Source organism: Palaemon carinicauda, chromosome 8 (genome assembly GCF_036898095.1).
Source record: "Palaemon carinicauda isolate YSFRI2023 chromosome 8, ASM3689809v2, whole genome shotgun sequence".
Taxonomy (NCBI): domain Eukaryota; kingdom Metazoa; phylum Arthropoda; class Malacostraca; order Decapoda; family Palaemonidae; genus Palaemon; species Palaemon carinicauda.
The window spans coordinates 92343621-92361120 of NC_090732.1; the positions used below are offsets into that span (position 1 = coordinate 92343621).

Consider the following 17500-nt stretch of genomic DNA (forward strand, 5'->3'; position numbering starts at 1 on the left):
CAGCATTCATAAAGATCCGAGTTCGCTTTGAGATTTTTATTAAACCTTCTTCTCGTGATTTGGTTGTGGTGAATATCAAAACAATCATTCAACAAGAGCGAATTTTCGTTTTCATGCTCCCCATGCTTCAGCTTTCAGTTACTCGTATATGCTTCCCTCTTTAGAGAATCGAGACAACCACTACAATTGAAGTCAACACCCAAGCTTTGTCCTGGTTTTTGACAGCCACAATGGATTTCCGGCTTGAATCGCAGTTTTAACGTCGTATTGGGTTAATGATGATGTTTAATGTTTTTATAGTATTTCAATTTTAGCATACTGAAAGTAGTTTCTGGGCATAGCTTCTCTATAATGAAACGACATATGGAATATTATGTGACATGTTGGGAAAAGATAATGCATTAGAATAGCATGCATTATGAGTGAACATAAATTATGCTATTGAAATTGTGGCAGAAACACTGTGGTTTATAAATATGTTGTCATGTGTATAAATATAAAAGCACTTAAAGATACTTTACAAAAAAAAAAAAAAAAAAAAAAAAAACTGATATACATGCCATTAATGATTGAAGCTGTAATTAATTCATTAATATCTTGAAGATAATTGGTGTAAATGTATGATTTTTGTACTGTTTTCTCGATTAGTATGCGGGGACATGAGTATTTTCCAAATAACTTTCTTACTCTGTAAACCAACGAAAATATTGCATCGAGTCCTAAAGATTCTATTATTCAGCGCTTTCCGTATATACAGGTGTGCATATGTGTGTATATATGCATATGAACATCTATATATGCATATATATATATAATATATATATATATATATATATATATATATATATATATATATATGTGTGTGTGTGTGTGTGTGTGTGTGTGTGTGTGTGTGTATATGTATATATATATATATATATATATATATATATATATATATATATATATATATATTTTATATATATATGTGTGTGTGTGTGTGTATATATATATATATATATATATATATATATATATATATATATATATATATATATATATATATATATATATATATATATATATGTGTGTGTGTGTGTGTGTGTGTGTGTGTGTGTGTGTGTTTGTATGTGTGTGTGTGTGTGTGTGTTTGTATGTGTGTGTCTTGTAACCTAAGGGCCAAGAACGAGTGAAAGAGGAAACACTTGATACTGAAGCTTTTGGCAATGTATATTTTACCTTTTGATTGCACTTAAAAAAGGCAGAATGAAAAGTACATAAAACACAATGGCTTCTTTCATCAGCATTCAGTGCTAGAACAAGAAGGCATTATGATGATATTTATCTATTTATCTATCACTTGGTATACCTATATATATCGTGAGCAGACAGAATGCCTAATGACATAATGCCTAAAGACATAATGCCTAAGGACAAAATGCCTAATCCTTCAACACGGACAAAATGCCTAACAGACATAATGCCTAATGAAGAAAATGCCTAACATACAAAATGGCTAATGGACAAAACATCTAAAAAGTGATAAAAAAGAGAACTACTATGCATTTCATGCAAAATATAATGTGTTTTTCGTAAATATCTCCCATACTAAATACTTGATCAGAATGGTACTTTGACAGAGCACTCGATAGACCTCCCCAAAATTTTTTATACTTTAATCCACCGGCAAATCTCATTAATCAAGGCATTTACTCTTGTCATAATAAAGCCCAAGTCACGTGAATCGGGTAAATAGGTGAAGCAATTCGAATACGTACACTCCCCCGCCCCTCCCCTTTCCTTTCCTTCCTCTCTCTGGACCCTCCTCCTATCCCTCCCGTAACCCCCTCTCCTAGTCTCTCCGGTGTCGCATACTCTACCTTTTCCGTAACCTTTTATATTGGTTAATAACCTATAGAATTGATATGTTGGGTCCTTGTTATAATTCTTATTGAAATACGGAAAATTTGATTCTATTCTATGATGCACATTCCACATTTGAACTTCGTCAACTTCTCTGAACTATTCCGAGCCATGTAATTTTAAAATATTCAAAGAATTCACTCAGAATATCCTCAGTTTAGTGGTACATTGAAGTAAAAAAGTTTGTGAAAAAGATCAGCCACATCCTCTGGAGGAAAAAAACCTAAGGCTTGTGTTTGTTTGATTATGAAAGCATTGTCATTATTCGTTATATGGGTTCTAACTGTAAGATCTTTACTAATCTCGAGTTATATATTTAAAAGTACTAAATTAGATAATTTTGTCTGGAAGGCCTATTGCCCATTAGGCATTTTGTATATTAGGCCTTTTGTCCTTTAGGCATTATGTCTGTTAGGCATTTTGTCCATGTTGAGGAATTAGGCATCTTGTCCATAGACATTCTGTCATTAGGCATTCTGTCCTACTACCATATATATATATATATATATATATATATATATATATATATATATATATATATATATATATATATATATATATATATATATATATATATATATGTGTGTGTGTGTGTGTGTGTGTATTTTTCCTATTCTAGATGGGATAATATCAGAATGATTAATAGTTTACTCACAGGATATCTATAATAGGGATTAGGTTATTATCCTGATACCTTTTCTTGACTCCAGCTAACACTAACACCCATCTGTTGCGAGGTCGACTGTTGGGCAGCTAACTATAAAAAAAGAATACATGTGTAGTATGTATGTATGTATATTCGTATGTATGTATTTATTATTATTATTATTATTATTATTATTATTATTATTATTATTATTATTATTATTATTATTATTATTATTATTATTATTATGTAAGCTACAACCATAGCTGGAAAAGCAGGATCCTAGAAGGCCAAGGGGTCAAACAGGAAAAATAGCAGAGTAAGGAAAGAGGATAAGGAAATAAATAAGCTATATAAGAAAAGTAATGCGTAAAATAGATAAAAACATCTTAAGATCAGCAATAGCTTTAAGATAGATCTGCCATATATCAACTATGAAAACATACGTTTGTCAACTTGTCGAACATAAAAACATTCGCTGCAAGTTTGAACTCTTGATTTGCGAACGATTCCACTACCAGATTAGGAAGATCATTCCACAATGGGGTCACAGCTGGAATAAAACGTCTAGAATACTATGTTGTATTATGCCTTATGATAGAACTAACTGCATTTATAGTACTACTTACAGGATGGTACAGTCTAGGAAGATCTGAATGCGAAGGATGGTCAACATTATGAAACATTTTATGCAACGTGCATAACGAACTATCTGAACGACGGTGTCAGAGATTAATATCTATATCAAGAATAAGGAGAACAATACTAGGAACAAGGTAGAATGAAAGAATTAAAAGATTTCTTCAAGATAGATTGATCATCGAAAATCTTGAAAGACTTTCTCAGTAAGCCATATTTTTACAATTGAAGAAGAAACTGAGAGAATGTGTTTTTCTAAAGTAAATTTACAATCAAGAATCACACCTAGAATTTTAGAAGAGTTGTATATAGTAAAAGAAACTGTATCAATGCAGAGATCGGGATGTCGAGGAACCACATATCATGTGTATATGGTCTGAAAAGGAATGGGCTCAAAACACTACCCAGAAACGGTATATGTTACATTCCTGTGCTCACTAGGTGCACGCCTCTAAATACTTTTTTCAAATGTACTTCCTAAAAAGTCAATAATATTTTACTGAGAGAAAATGCCCACCTACTCCCAACTGTCTGAGTTGAAAACCAACGCCTCATGATTAACACATTCAAAGGCAGCACTAAAATCAAGGCCAATTATACGAACTTCTTGACCACAATCAAGGGATTTATTCACAGCATTGGAAGTTGTAAGAAGGACATCACATGCTTCAAGGCCTTTGCGAAAGCCAAATTGCAGTCTAGGGAACAGATTATTACCTTTAACATACCTATTTGACATGTTGCCAAAAGACGTTATTTCTTTTTAGATATTATGAGAGTTTTATTGTTATTTATTTACTTCCAAATTAGACGGTAATCGGCAGGCCTAGAGCTACCACAAACACATTTACCTAATGGCATAAAATTACCAATTTTCTAAGTACAAGAAGACTCTCATTGTTAACTTGCGAGAAATAACAAGCAACTAAGAAATTAAGAAATGCAAAAAGGAAAATTACAATTTAGATCACCTCCATAAGCATCAAGGTTCATTAAGGTGCACGCATGCACGTACACACACACATTCATATATATATATATATATATATATATATATATATATATATATATATATATATATATATATACATATATATATATATATATATATATATATATATATATATATATATATATATATATATATATATATATATATATATTCATGAATTTCAAACATCTTTATGTATACAGATTCTTCCAGTGAAATCGCTTATTATAAAGCCCGGATAAAGTGTTTTTTTTAATCAAGATCGAGAGAATACGTCTCTCAATCTTGGTTTTAATAACATCTCTTTACCCGGCAAGCGATTGTTTTTAAAACATTTAAGCCTTAAAACCGAGTGTACGAGTAAAATTTCACTTAAGGAGTAAATAAAAGTAGAAAAGTAGAAAAAGTTTTGGATTCAGGTTAAACCTACAGTGTATACAAACTGGCATCATAGCAAACGCCTTTTATTTATTTATTATTATTATTATTTTTTTTCTGTAACAGGCATCATGTTATAAATTTATATGGATCGAGAGCTAAAAGAAATCCGCTTTAGAGAATCGTGTATATCTTAAGAAAATATTAAGATAAACTATTAAGTATTAGTCACTTTATACAAAATAAATTAAATATAGATGAATGATATTTTAGAACAAGTAGTCGATAGCCAATTACCATTGTTTGACAGTTTTTATGCATGTTTACCTTTCCTCGAAGCATTTTTCTTCTGTTCTGTTTTTCTAAGCACTTTACCTTTCGCCCTTCTGCCTGATCGGAATTGTATCAATATATACAGTATATATATATATATATATATATATATATATATATATATATATATATATATATATATATATATTATATATATATATGTGTGTGTGTGTATCTTTCTATCTTTCTATCTGTATATATAGTATATATATATATATATATATATATATATATATATATATATATATATATATATATATATATATATATGAATATATATACTGTATATATATATATATATATATATATATATATATATATATATGCATATATATAAATATATATATATATATATATATATATATATATATATATATATATATATATATATATATTGAGAGGGAGAGAGAGAGAGAGAGAGTAGAAGCAGCTCTTTTTCTAAGTCATTTTACAATTTTCTCTGAATTCCATTATAGAAATCAATTGTTAAGCAATAACAATCATTCCTGGTGCTTAGAAATAGCGTTGCATATCATTACAGTTAAGAGATGTGAAAACCAGTAGTGTGTGACTCGTAATACCTTTCAAGAGAGAGAGAGAGAGAGAGAGAGAGAGAGAGAGAGAGAGAGAGAGAGGTGAGGAATAAATTTTTCCAATGCTCTGACAGGTCCCTGACGCTATGGTACTAAATCTGTCAACCACTGGTATAATCCGGTTCAAAATCCCCGATCAACATTTAAGTATGCACAGTAAAAGGCTCACGAATTAGATGCGAGGAGCTGATTAAACTTTGCATTTTGAAATGGTCAAACTTCTCTCTATCCTAGTTGGAGTTTTCTTTTTGTGAAATATTTATTGATACTTTGGATTTACCGACGTGAGTTACGTGCAGTAAATTCTTACCCTCTTAGATTGTAAACACGTAGTCTGTCATCTTCATCGAGGGCTTATATGCGCACAACCGTTTACTGAGTGTTATGGTGGGCCATCTCATACTTCATGATTACGAGTTGCGTAATTAGTATTGACGCTACTTTCTGTTACCCTTGACTCAAATCTATATTTCTATATTGGAAAAAGCGAGAGATTCTTATTCGTTATGAATGCTTGCTGACAATATACCGAGATTATAATGTTACCCCTTATAACTACGCAAATGAGAGGGCAATGTTAATGATTAATATACTCTATCGAAATTTATTTTTGTGTTTATGTAGGCTTACCGAAATGATAATGCTAATGCACGGATGAAATGTTAAATCGATCATGTCTTTTGTTCAATTGTTAGAATATTGTATTCACGCGTTGATGCGAGAAACGTCTAGGAACATTCTATCATTTTGTCTGTTATTTTACATAAGTTTAATTATTGTTTTAGAACTGATTGCCGGAAGATTTCCTATTTGGATATCCAGTACAACCTACTAAGGTGCTATAGCGTGTGACACTGTACAGCTGCAGAAGGTTTTGTCCTTAGGAAAGTGTCTTCTAGGAAATGTCATTGATGCTCATATTCAAGAGTTTGAGAAAGTTTCTCTTCTTTCATCCTGCTTCACGATCTTCATATGAGGCTTTCTGTTCTGTGAAAGCTTGTTTTTAGGTTTGCTCTTATGAATTTTTATATGTTTTAAGTAATAATATAGTAGTAATTGTTATATGCATAATGAAAATAATAATAGAAATGTTTTAAACTATAAACCACTGAAATGTAAGTATTGATTATCAATATAGTGGGCTTTCGACAGCTACTGTATGTGTGAGATTCGATAGTTCTATGAGAGTGTACTGAAATTTTGGTCATATCCCCTTACGCCTTTCCCACCATTTTTATCCTTTGGCCTGCCTTCACCCTCCACATAAGCCCTCTTCAATCCCTCCTTCTCATCCATCCCTACGAAATGTCCATACCATATCACTAATGACTCCCTCTTCAACCAGTCATCTTTACATCCCCGTTACATATGATTTCTTCATTGCCACAGCCTCTCATCCAGTGATATCCAAAAATCTGTTTCAACATCCTTGTTTCTGTCTCTCCAACTTCTGCCACCCCCCCCCCTTTTTTTTTTAATGTCCCTATTACTGAGCCATAATACACCATCACTGGTCTGATCACGGTACAAGTCTCAATTTTCGGTTCATTTAGCGTTGTTTCGTCATAAAAAAAACTTATTGCAAAAATTATAGATATATTTATATGTACAATAGCAGTAAAGATTTACGTGGATTGCTGTTGCGTGCTTGAAATGGCCAATTAAGATTATGCTTTTCCAAGTGTTATAATGATGTCAATTAAGCAGATTCTTTTGCAGAAGTTTCGTGACAATTGTAATCTAACGTTACTTCCTTTGTTTTTCGTTGCAAGTGTACAAAATTAATAGCTACGTTGTTATTACATTCTATAAAGTGCATTCAAAAGAAATAAAAAGAAAAAAAAAACCAGTGGCCTTGTACTTAAAAACAGCAAGCTCGCATAGAATGGAATGTTGAACTCCGAAAAAAAATGCAGGTTGACGATGCCAGTTGAAGTATAGACAGAATTAAGATCGATTCAGTGAACTGAACAGTTCAGAGATAAATAAACACTATTCAAAATAAATTTTCAACATGGAAAATGTTCCTGTAGCCTCAAACAAATTCGAAACGAGAATTAGTAAATGTCGAACGTCCACTATAATTTTAGTATGTATGACGAGCAAATTTGGCCAATACTTTGTCGGCTAGAAGATCCAATTAGGTTTGATGGAGAAGTTAACTCTAAACCTCTGCCATTTGATGAGAAAGAAAAGTGAAAATCACAGCAGTAAATGCAGTTGTCATGAACTCTATAAATACTAGCTACATGTTTACATGTGGGCTTATAGCATCCTGCTTTTCCAACTAGGGTTGTAGCTTAGCTAATAATAATAATAATAATAATAATAATAATAATAATAATAATAATAATAATAATAATAATAATAATAATAATAATAATAATATGGGGGAAATATGTATTTAGAGATCAGACATGGACTTAGGACTCGCGATTTGCATAAGGCTTTAGGAATTAACTGAGACGAAGTGATGTTCATTCTATACTTAAGAAGGTAAGCACGTGGCAGAGAGAAAACAGGATGTTTTCACTGAGAATCGGAGTGACCAAGCAATTAGTTTGAGGTTGGTCTGTGAGTTGCGGTTCTTTCAGTGTACCCCGCCAATACACGTGAGAAAACGCACCCTAGGTCTTCAGAGCTACGTACACGTGTGTCTAGAGGCCTTGAGTATACCATTACTGCAAAAGCAACATTAGCATCATTGGGAAAAGGGCGAAGAAGTTTTGTAATGAACGTATGAGTGACAGATAATGAACTAATTATTATTATTAAAATGTATAACCCTTCGTATGGAACTAGCTTACAATGTTTTAGATTTGTAGGATAGGCTTTTCCTAAAGATGGTGTTCCATTAGCGAAAAGGGAGAAAACAGAAAGAAAAATTACTATGAATAATATTTATTTACGAATGATTACACCACAATCCCCAGAAATTGAGGTGATTGTTTATGGCACTTGCATATTGTATCACAACCTTTCTTAAACGTCCGGACGTTGGCATCTCTAACACTGCCAGGAAAATCATTCCTTAGTTTTACAAGATAAGGAATGAAAGACTTGGAATACTAGGAATTATGGGAACGTGAAAGTTTAAGAGAATGAGGACGCTAACGTTGTTCTAAGTTAGTGGTCAAACTGGATGTGTTTTTGGTATAGAAAAGGGCTTGAATACTGTTGCTTAGGGATAAATGGCACCGACTATTTGGTGCTAGCGGCCTTGTCTGAGAAGTGAATATCCGAGAGGTTGCTGTCATCCAGACAGGAGAGCCACACTCAAAAGATTATTATTATTGTTATTACTTGCTATGCTACAACCCTAGCAGGATGCTATAAGCCACAAGGCTCCAACAGGGAAAATAGCCCAGTGAGGGAAGGAAATAAGGAAACTACAAGAGAAGTAATTAACTTAAAATAAAGTATTTTAAGAATAGCAACAGCCTTAAAATAAATCTTTCATATATAAACTATAAAAACTTTAAAAATCAAGAGGGAGAGAAATTGGATAGAATAGTGCGCCCGAGTGCACCCTCAAGCTACAGAGCTCTACCCCAAGAGAGTGAAAGACCATGGTACAAAGGCTATGACACTATCCAAGACCAGAGAATAATGGTTTGATTTTGGAGCATCCTCTTAGAAGAGCTGCTTACTATGGCTAAAGAGTCTCTTCTACCTTTGCCAAGAGGTAGGAGGCCACTAAACAATTATATTGCAGTAGTTAACCCCTTGAGCGAAGAAGATTTGTTTGGTTATCTCAGTGTTGTCAAGTGTATGAGAACAGAAGAGAATATACAAAGAATAGGCTAGACTATTCGGTGTATGTGTAGGCAAAAGGAAAACATGCTGTAACCAGAGTGAAGGATCCAATGTAGTACTGTCAGGCCTTTCAAAGGACCCAATAACTCTCTAGCGGTAGTATCTCAACGGGTGGCTGGTGCCCTGGCCAACCTAATATCTAAAAATAGCCTTACAAACAGTATCTTGTATGTAAGTGCAATAAAAAGAAAGTTTTGAGTTGAGGATATTGAATATCAAATGTTCAGAATCTTTATATATGGTATTACTAATATAAATAAAAAAATTTCATGTACCGTAAGATCAGCTTAGCATTGATGTGGAAGATGTGCCGAGAGTTCAGTTTCAAAGCCTACTAAACGAATTAATGATCCTTTCCAAATGTTTGTTAAAACGTTCAGCATCTTTCTTTTGCATTCTTGGAGAGCAAATAAAAACATTATTGCCTGGGTACTTGAGAAACGTAAGGAAATATAGTTCAAGAAAAAGAAACAAATTATTTGATAACCACTCCATGATATTAGATAATAAGAAAAATTGGAAAGAAACCAAGTAACAGAGATAGCTTATAAGACCCTTACGGTAAATCAAGTTAAAGTCCCCGCGAACATAAGTTCAATAATTCTGGACTCATGTCTGTTATCGGGTTTGTGTGTGCGTGTGTTAGCAATAAATTAACCTTCCCTGACGTAGTGATGGGAATATTCAGTTCCATATTCCATTCAAGGGTATTTTGGATGAGACTAGCAAGATCCAGAAGGACGACATAGGTGCCCAATTGTTTCCTTAGGCATACTAGTTATTTGTATGTAGGTTTATTTATTTCGGGGCCTAATGGTTATCTATGCTGGAAGGATGTCGTCCATCAAGTATTTATTGCAGTCAGAATTATACACCTTTCACAGATGGTTACAGAGCGGATCTTTAAAAGGCACGCTGTAGTAACAAAAATTCTTTAATAGGCAGGTTGAAGCTTTTTCTGTGATTATGATGACAAAACTGATCCTCAAGTGCCAGACTGTAGCCTTGCCACTCACAAATGTTTGCAAGATTGGACACCAAAGGCATATAGAAGCCTTTTCTTTCGCAAATGGCCTTAGACTTCTTCAAAAGCTGTTCATTAAGTTGCATGTTCGTGCTCTCCATTTTCAAACAGTGAAAAGCAGGTTGAAACCTTTCATTTCACACACGACTAGTGGTTGTTAAAGAAAGAAAATTAACTAGAGGTTTCCCTTCACGATAGACAAGTTTCTAATATTCAAATGCAGGTAGAAGTCCTCTCGTCACAAAGGACGGTAAGGATGTACTTCACGATGTTGGTCGAAGCACATTTTGTTCAGAGGCAATCTAATGAACATATGACTTACAAATATATTATCCTGTGGATTACACGAGGATAATTTTTGGATAATCATATTGCTGTAAGAAAAAGTGTATATCCATTGCAATGGGAGGGGGATGTTTCATTAGATTTTTAGTTCAAGCCGTATATTTGCCTCAAGTTCGTGTAAATTATTTCACATTAGTAGAATATAGGCACGATTTATTTCTTGATGATACAGGTATAGTCATGATAGCCTTATCATTATAATCGACTAAGCTTGTCTTTATGCTTGAAGAAGTCAGTCTTGCCTTTTGTGAACACCATGAGGCAGCACATTTGTTTTGTCCGGTACATACTTTAGATAATGTTTTGGTTGTCACAGTAATATAATCGCATTTTCCTAACTTTTATTTAGGCAAGTTTTTTATTTTATTTTTTATTTTTTTATTTTTTTTTTTTTATCCCTGAAAAGCAATATTACCGTACGCTTGAAGAAAATTGTACCAAGTGCATAAACTGCCTTTGTTTTCAATTGGAAATGACGCACTTGTACTGAATGTCACAATGTTAATTTAGATGGTTAATGTTTATGTGAAAATGTTATTGTATACTGTAATTATACTGGAAATATTGTGATTGTAAGAAATGTATTTTATTCTTTTTAAATAAAAAAATGGAAGAAAATGAGTGAATAGCAATTTGAAGAATGACTTCAAGTCTAGGGAACAGATTGGTCTCTCTCTCTCTCTCTCTCTCTCTCTCTCTCTCTCTCTCTCTCTCTCTCTCTCTCTCTCTCTCTCTCTCTCTCTCTCTCTCTCTCTCTCTTCATGTACTTGTTATGAGAAGGATAAACATGCAGAAAAAGCATTTTCACAAATAAGGGTTTCAGGATGTTCAGTATGGCAACATTTATAGGATATCTATTCCTGTACTGCTTCCGAGTATAGTAGGAGCAATGTCAGAAGTAGCACCATTACGGGGAAATTTGTCTTATGATATGATCGCTTTAGGAAGTTTGGAAGTTTTTTTTTTTTTTTTTTTTTTTTTTATGAAGGCCGTTCGTTGCGATATCAACAGCGCCCTATTGGATAAAATGAAGTAAGAGTATTTTCGGTAAATTAATGTCATCAATTATTATTATTATTATTATTATTATTATTATTATTACTTCCTAAGCTACAACCCTAGTTAGAAAAGCAGGATGCTATAAGCCCAAGGGCCCCAACAGGGAAAGTAGCCAAGTGAGGAAAGGAAATAAGGAAACTACAAGAAAAGTAAATAACAATGAAAATAAAATATTTTCAGAACAGTAACGATATTAAAATACATTTTTTCATATATAAACTATAAAAACTAAAAGAAAAACAAGAGAAAGCGTAGTAAGATACAACAGTGCCCCTGAGTGTACCCTCGAGCAATAGACCACTATCCTAAGACAGTGGAAGACCATGGTATGGAGGCCATGGCACTACCCAAGACCAGAGAACAATGGTTTGCTTTTGGAGTATTCTTCTCCAAGAAGAGCTGCTTACTATAGCTAAAGAGTCCCTTCTACGCTTACCAAGAGGAAAGTAGCCAATGAACAATTACATTGCAGTAGTAAACCCCTTGAGCGAGGAAGAATTGTTCGGTAATCCTAGTGTTGTCAGGTGTATGAGGACAAAGGATAATATGTAAAGAATAGGCCAGAATATTCGGTGTATGTGAAAGCAAAAGGAAAATGAGCCGTACCTAGAGAGAAGGATCCAGTGTAATACTGGCTGACCAGTCAAAGTAACCAATAACTCTCTAGCGGTAGTATATCAACGGGTGGCTGGTGCCCTTCCCAACCTACTATATACCTGTTTTATTTCTTTTTTTTCTTTTTTTTTTTACCTTGCTTTACTTTTCACGTACCATTGGAATGTCAAACTGTGCTTGTAAACCACTTCCTTTTTTATATTTCTGTCTGTGATGATTCACCTTCGTGAAAACCCTTTTGAAAACCTTCATCGTTATTTGAATGTTATTCGACGGTTTGGCGTTATGCGGGTGATATGATATGACTTAACTGCGACAAGTTAGCTCTTCGATAAGTAATACATTTATCTCCTCCTGACATAGATTTGCTTTTGATTTTATCTGTGGGTATTTTCTCCTGCTCAAGATTTTTCCACAAGTTGGTTGCCTAATTGCACCTCTTCCTAATAATGAATACTACATTTTGAGACGTACTAGTAATAATGATATTAGTATTATTGTTATTGTTTTAATACTATAATGATAATGATATTGATAAAGTTGATGATATCACTGAATTTGTACAGGATGTACTTGAATGGAAACCCTGGTTTAGGGGAGGATGGGGTAGACCAAGAAAAATGTGGCTGATGAAAAGGCGAAGGGAGGTTGGATCTGAGAATTGGGTTGAGCTCGGAGAGATGGCACAGAAGAGAGTCACGTGGCGTGAATCCATTGAGGCCCTATGCCTCCCGTGGGTGACACAGTATTAAGTAAGATAAGATATAAATATTAGTAATAATGATAATATTAACAGTAATATCTTCCCAGATCTCCGAATGTAATTACAGAGACGACAGGGAAGCACCCAGGGGCTTTGTTCTAGTTTAGACCTGAAAGAAAGGGAAATCGGGTGAAGATTAAGAAAGGAGCTTAACACCCAAGGAAGTGACGGAGAAGAGAGAATAGGAGAATGTTGTGAATGTTTGCACAGGAAACTGAAACAAATAAGTTTTTGCTCACTTGAAGCTTTTGCATGAACATATCTTCCTAAGTAAATTCAATTGAAAAGAATATATCGTGCTGTGTAATTTACATCACTGGGCATATCGTATTGAGCACTCGGCGATTGAATTTTGTAAATTAATATCTTTATACTCTTTTTGATTCAATTGCAAAAACCCTTCTTATATAACCCATTAAGTATTCATATTTATTTTCCTTGTGAGTAATTCTGAGGTTCTACAGGTGTTGAACACCACGTTTGCTATCACAAACTCGTAAATAAGAAGATGATAGGGAAACTAAAACAGGTGGTATTATATGCCAATCTAATGTCTAATTATGTTTTTCGTCATAGTTTTCTTACATCGTATTTAAAGAAGCGTTAAGGGTTCTAACTAAAGTGTCTACGTATGTGTGTGCGCATGCGGGCTCTCGTGTGCGTTTGTGTGAGCGCAGATTAAGCCGGTATGTCCGTTATGGCTCTTACTTGGAGAGATTTGTGCAAATTACCTTCAACATAAAACTAAATATGTAATTCATCTTATGTGGCTTTATTTTTCATATTAAATGTATATTTTTTTATACATATTTTAGACGTCTACTGCTATCATAAATGTTACAATGCTAAATAGCATAAGTCTTATTATTCACATATTTGATATAGTGTAGCTTATGTTTTGTTCGATTTGCAAATTCGTTTTGTTGACTTCGAGATTTTAGAAGTTTGGGAGGTGTCTTTTTCCAGATTGACCATGTAAGAGTCTTGTCTCTTGGAATCGTAATGAATATCTAAAAGGATATAATTGCTTGCAATTGTAAAGAAATTATAAATTCTCTCTCTCTCTCTCTCTCTCTCTCTCTCTCTCTCTCTCTCCAGTATGTATATTTGTGTGTTATTCATGTTTATTGGTAGAAGTTACTATCGCACAGTATATATATATATATATATATATACTGTGCGATAGTAACTTCTACCAATAAACATGAATAACACACAAATATATATATATATATATATATATAATGTATATGTATATGTATATGTATATATATATATATATATATAATGGAGAAAAAATACTTATGACACCTCCCCCCTTGCATCTCGATCATTTCACATTGAGGTTGCAAGTACATTGCCCTTCTCCACTCAAGGTGGAGCCCACTGCAGACAACTAAATATGGGTTACTCAATACTCTCTTAGGTCAACAGACACAATGAACTGTTAACCACACACATTCTATAGGTCTGTCGTTGCCAGTGATTCGAAAAATAAGACATTTATTTACTACACGCCATTTCACCCTAGGGGGAAGTAATCTTACAATGAGATTTGCATTACCATGCTTTGTCCAAAGGGTGGGAACATGGACTCGCATACACGGCCCGTGTCTGGCATTTCCAGCCAAAAATAACTCTTTCAGTGAAAGAGAGTGTCCAGATAACTAACTACAAGCACGGCCTCCACATCTATCACTCGTTCATATATTTCACCCCCTCATCGTCCTTCATCATCTGATGAGGTAATTAACCACAATCAAAATTTTATTTTAATATCGTCTGTTTGCATTATTGTATGTCTATTGTTTTTATTGTATAAGTAAGTGATCGCAGTTTATTGACTGCCTTTTATAATGTCCTAAGTAACTGTTCGTTGAGAAAATTTCAAGGTCCCATGGGTTAAATATAATTGTTAAACTATCTGCTTTATAGGAATGTAATGAAATGGTAGACAGGAGCGCCTTGTTTCTTGTTGCCTTCACCAAAATCGAAGATTTATTTAAGGGTATGTATTAACCACTGTCATCTGTTTCGTAGTTTATTTATTTGTTTGTTTACCTGTGAGCAACTTTAAACAAAATCTACGATACCGAATTTAACCATGATTAGTAGTCATTTCGGGTATGACCCAATGATGAATTTGTAATATTTTAGATACAGTACATCAAAGTACAAGTATGTAGCAGTACTTTGAAAATAATCGCAATGTTAAGTAAATGGCAAATATTATGCAAAAACTGTTGAAGCAATTTCAACGAAACTTAGGGGACATGTGGTATATTATCCATTTAGATTTTGAAGGAAATACATCGAAGTACAAGTACGCAGTGGAATCAAGAGCAAAATAAGACTGTTTGGCGAGGCGAAGGGATGCTCCCTACTGAGTGCCCCTCCAGTGTTGCAGCCACTGGATTTGCTTAAAAATTCTGCCTAGTAAGGAAAACGGCCTTTAACGCTGTAGTACCGAAAACCATCAAAACATTCATCAAATTAACCAAATATAATCACAATTTCTATACTTTGTTATGTAAGTTTTAGTTCAAAATACATTACAGGTCAACATATATAAAAACAGACTTCATATAAATATAAAATAGATGTGCATGCCAAAAAATAGTTTTTCAACCTTGACAATTATGCGGAATTATTTTTCGTTCCAGACAGAGTAAAGTAGAAATCGGAAATTGAGATGATGGAGATTCCCCTGTAAATTTATTTTTCCGTCATTACCTCCACAATTCCCCCTTTTGACAACCCTCTGCCCCTCTAGTTTTCTATTTGTTATTAGATGAGGGAGCAGTGTGTCTGCAGTGCCTTTCTTTCCCGCCTTACGCGATGTTCATTTCTTTGGAGCGGCTCTAATTCTTAACTATTTGATTCTTAACTTAATGTGTAGCTTCCATGGAAGCAGTTTTGTTCCTGCCCGCTGTATGCTGCCATGTAGTGGTGAAATAAATGCATAAGTATGTAGATAATGTTCAGATATGTAACCTTAATTGAGTAAACGTTCCGATTTTGTAATATATATATATATATATATATATATAGTGTGTGTGTGTGTGTGTGTGTGTGTGTGTGTGTAAATTGGTGTCTTTATTGTATAACGTCGCATGTCAACTAATTCAAAGAATTCCGCAGTAGCGTGTCCGTGCTACGCAGTTGTTCGCAGCTTCTATGTAGCTAATAAGGGTTTTTGGCGATTTGGATAGGCGAAAAGATTAAAAAAAAAAAAAGGGGGGGGGGCTTGCTTCAGCATTTCACATGAATATGCTCACAAAAAGATCAGCTGTGTATATTACTGTGTGTGTATATTTGTTTAAATTTCTGAGCTTATAAAGGATCTCAATCTGTTGACTACGTTTTCCTGTCTTTCCCCTCAGTGGAGTATTGAAGCGGACAATAGCACCTGCCTTGAAGAAGCTTATCACAAAATCCGAGATTATTTGAGGGGTCAGGGTGCTTAAATTTAACGAATGGGCCATTCCCCTAAATTCACGAGCAAGATTAGGGAACAGATTTCGATAACGTCGAGTAAATTATTCAAAGCAAGCTTTCGACGTCCGATCTGATAAATGGCGGTTTCCGCTTTGTGTTACCCGGTAATTAAAAACTAGCAAGAACAAGGGTCGAAGAGTTCGATGACAATGAGGAATGGGAAATGGATAGAGTCATACACAAATTACAAAATGTTTGCGGTCTTTTTACAACCTCAATAGAAAGAATGAAATTTTAGACGATTTATTCTAGCTGTGTTAAAATCTGCGAACTATATAAGCTGTACAGTATATTTAATTACATGAATGGACATTTACGTTATATTTTTTCTGCAAGAAGACTTATTTTCGATTAATTGAAGAACCTTAGGTTTCCAGTTCGAACTTACAATTTTTTTTTTGTGGTTCACTCTTTGCATTTGCGACACTGAAGCCCCTTTTGCTGTATATCTTCTAATTTTCTTCGCTGTTTTTACAGCTATTCGTTTCACTCACATCGTCACAAGTGTTGCGCATTTCATCACCAGCATGATATTCTCTATTGCTATTTACATCACTGCTGTCATGTTCGTTGCTTTTAACATTCATCACCATCGCTATTAGCATAGCTATTATTATTATTATTATTATTATTATTATTATTATTATTATTATTATTAGCCAAGATACAACCCTAGTTTGAATGAATGAATGAATCAGGCATCCTGCCATCTAAGGTCATTGACCCCGGTAACATTTAATTTATGTATACAAAAATGAAATAAAATAAAAAATTAAAGAGTATTCAATTAAAATCATGAAAATTGAATGTCATAAAAGTTAAATATTTTTCAGAAGCCCTGCTTCTGAAAGAAATCTAAAAATGCCACTTGCATGGTAGGACACATCATTTCCAAGAA

At 33.8% G+C, this 17500-nt stretch overlaps 1 protein-coding gene across 4 annotated transcripts in view; it reads left to right on the top strand.

Moving 5' to 3' along the window:
• The window catches only part of bwa (alkaline ceramidase), a 181320-nt gene that overhangs the window by 71149 nt on the left and 92671 nt on the right, over positions 1–17500 (top strand). The gene's annotated exons all lie outside the window — the stretch shown is intronic.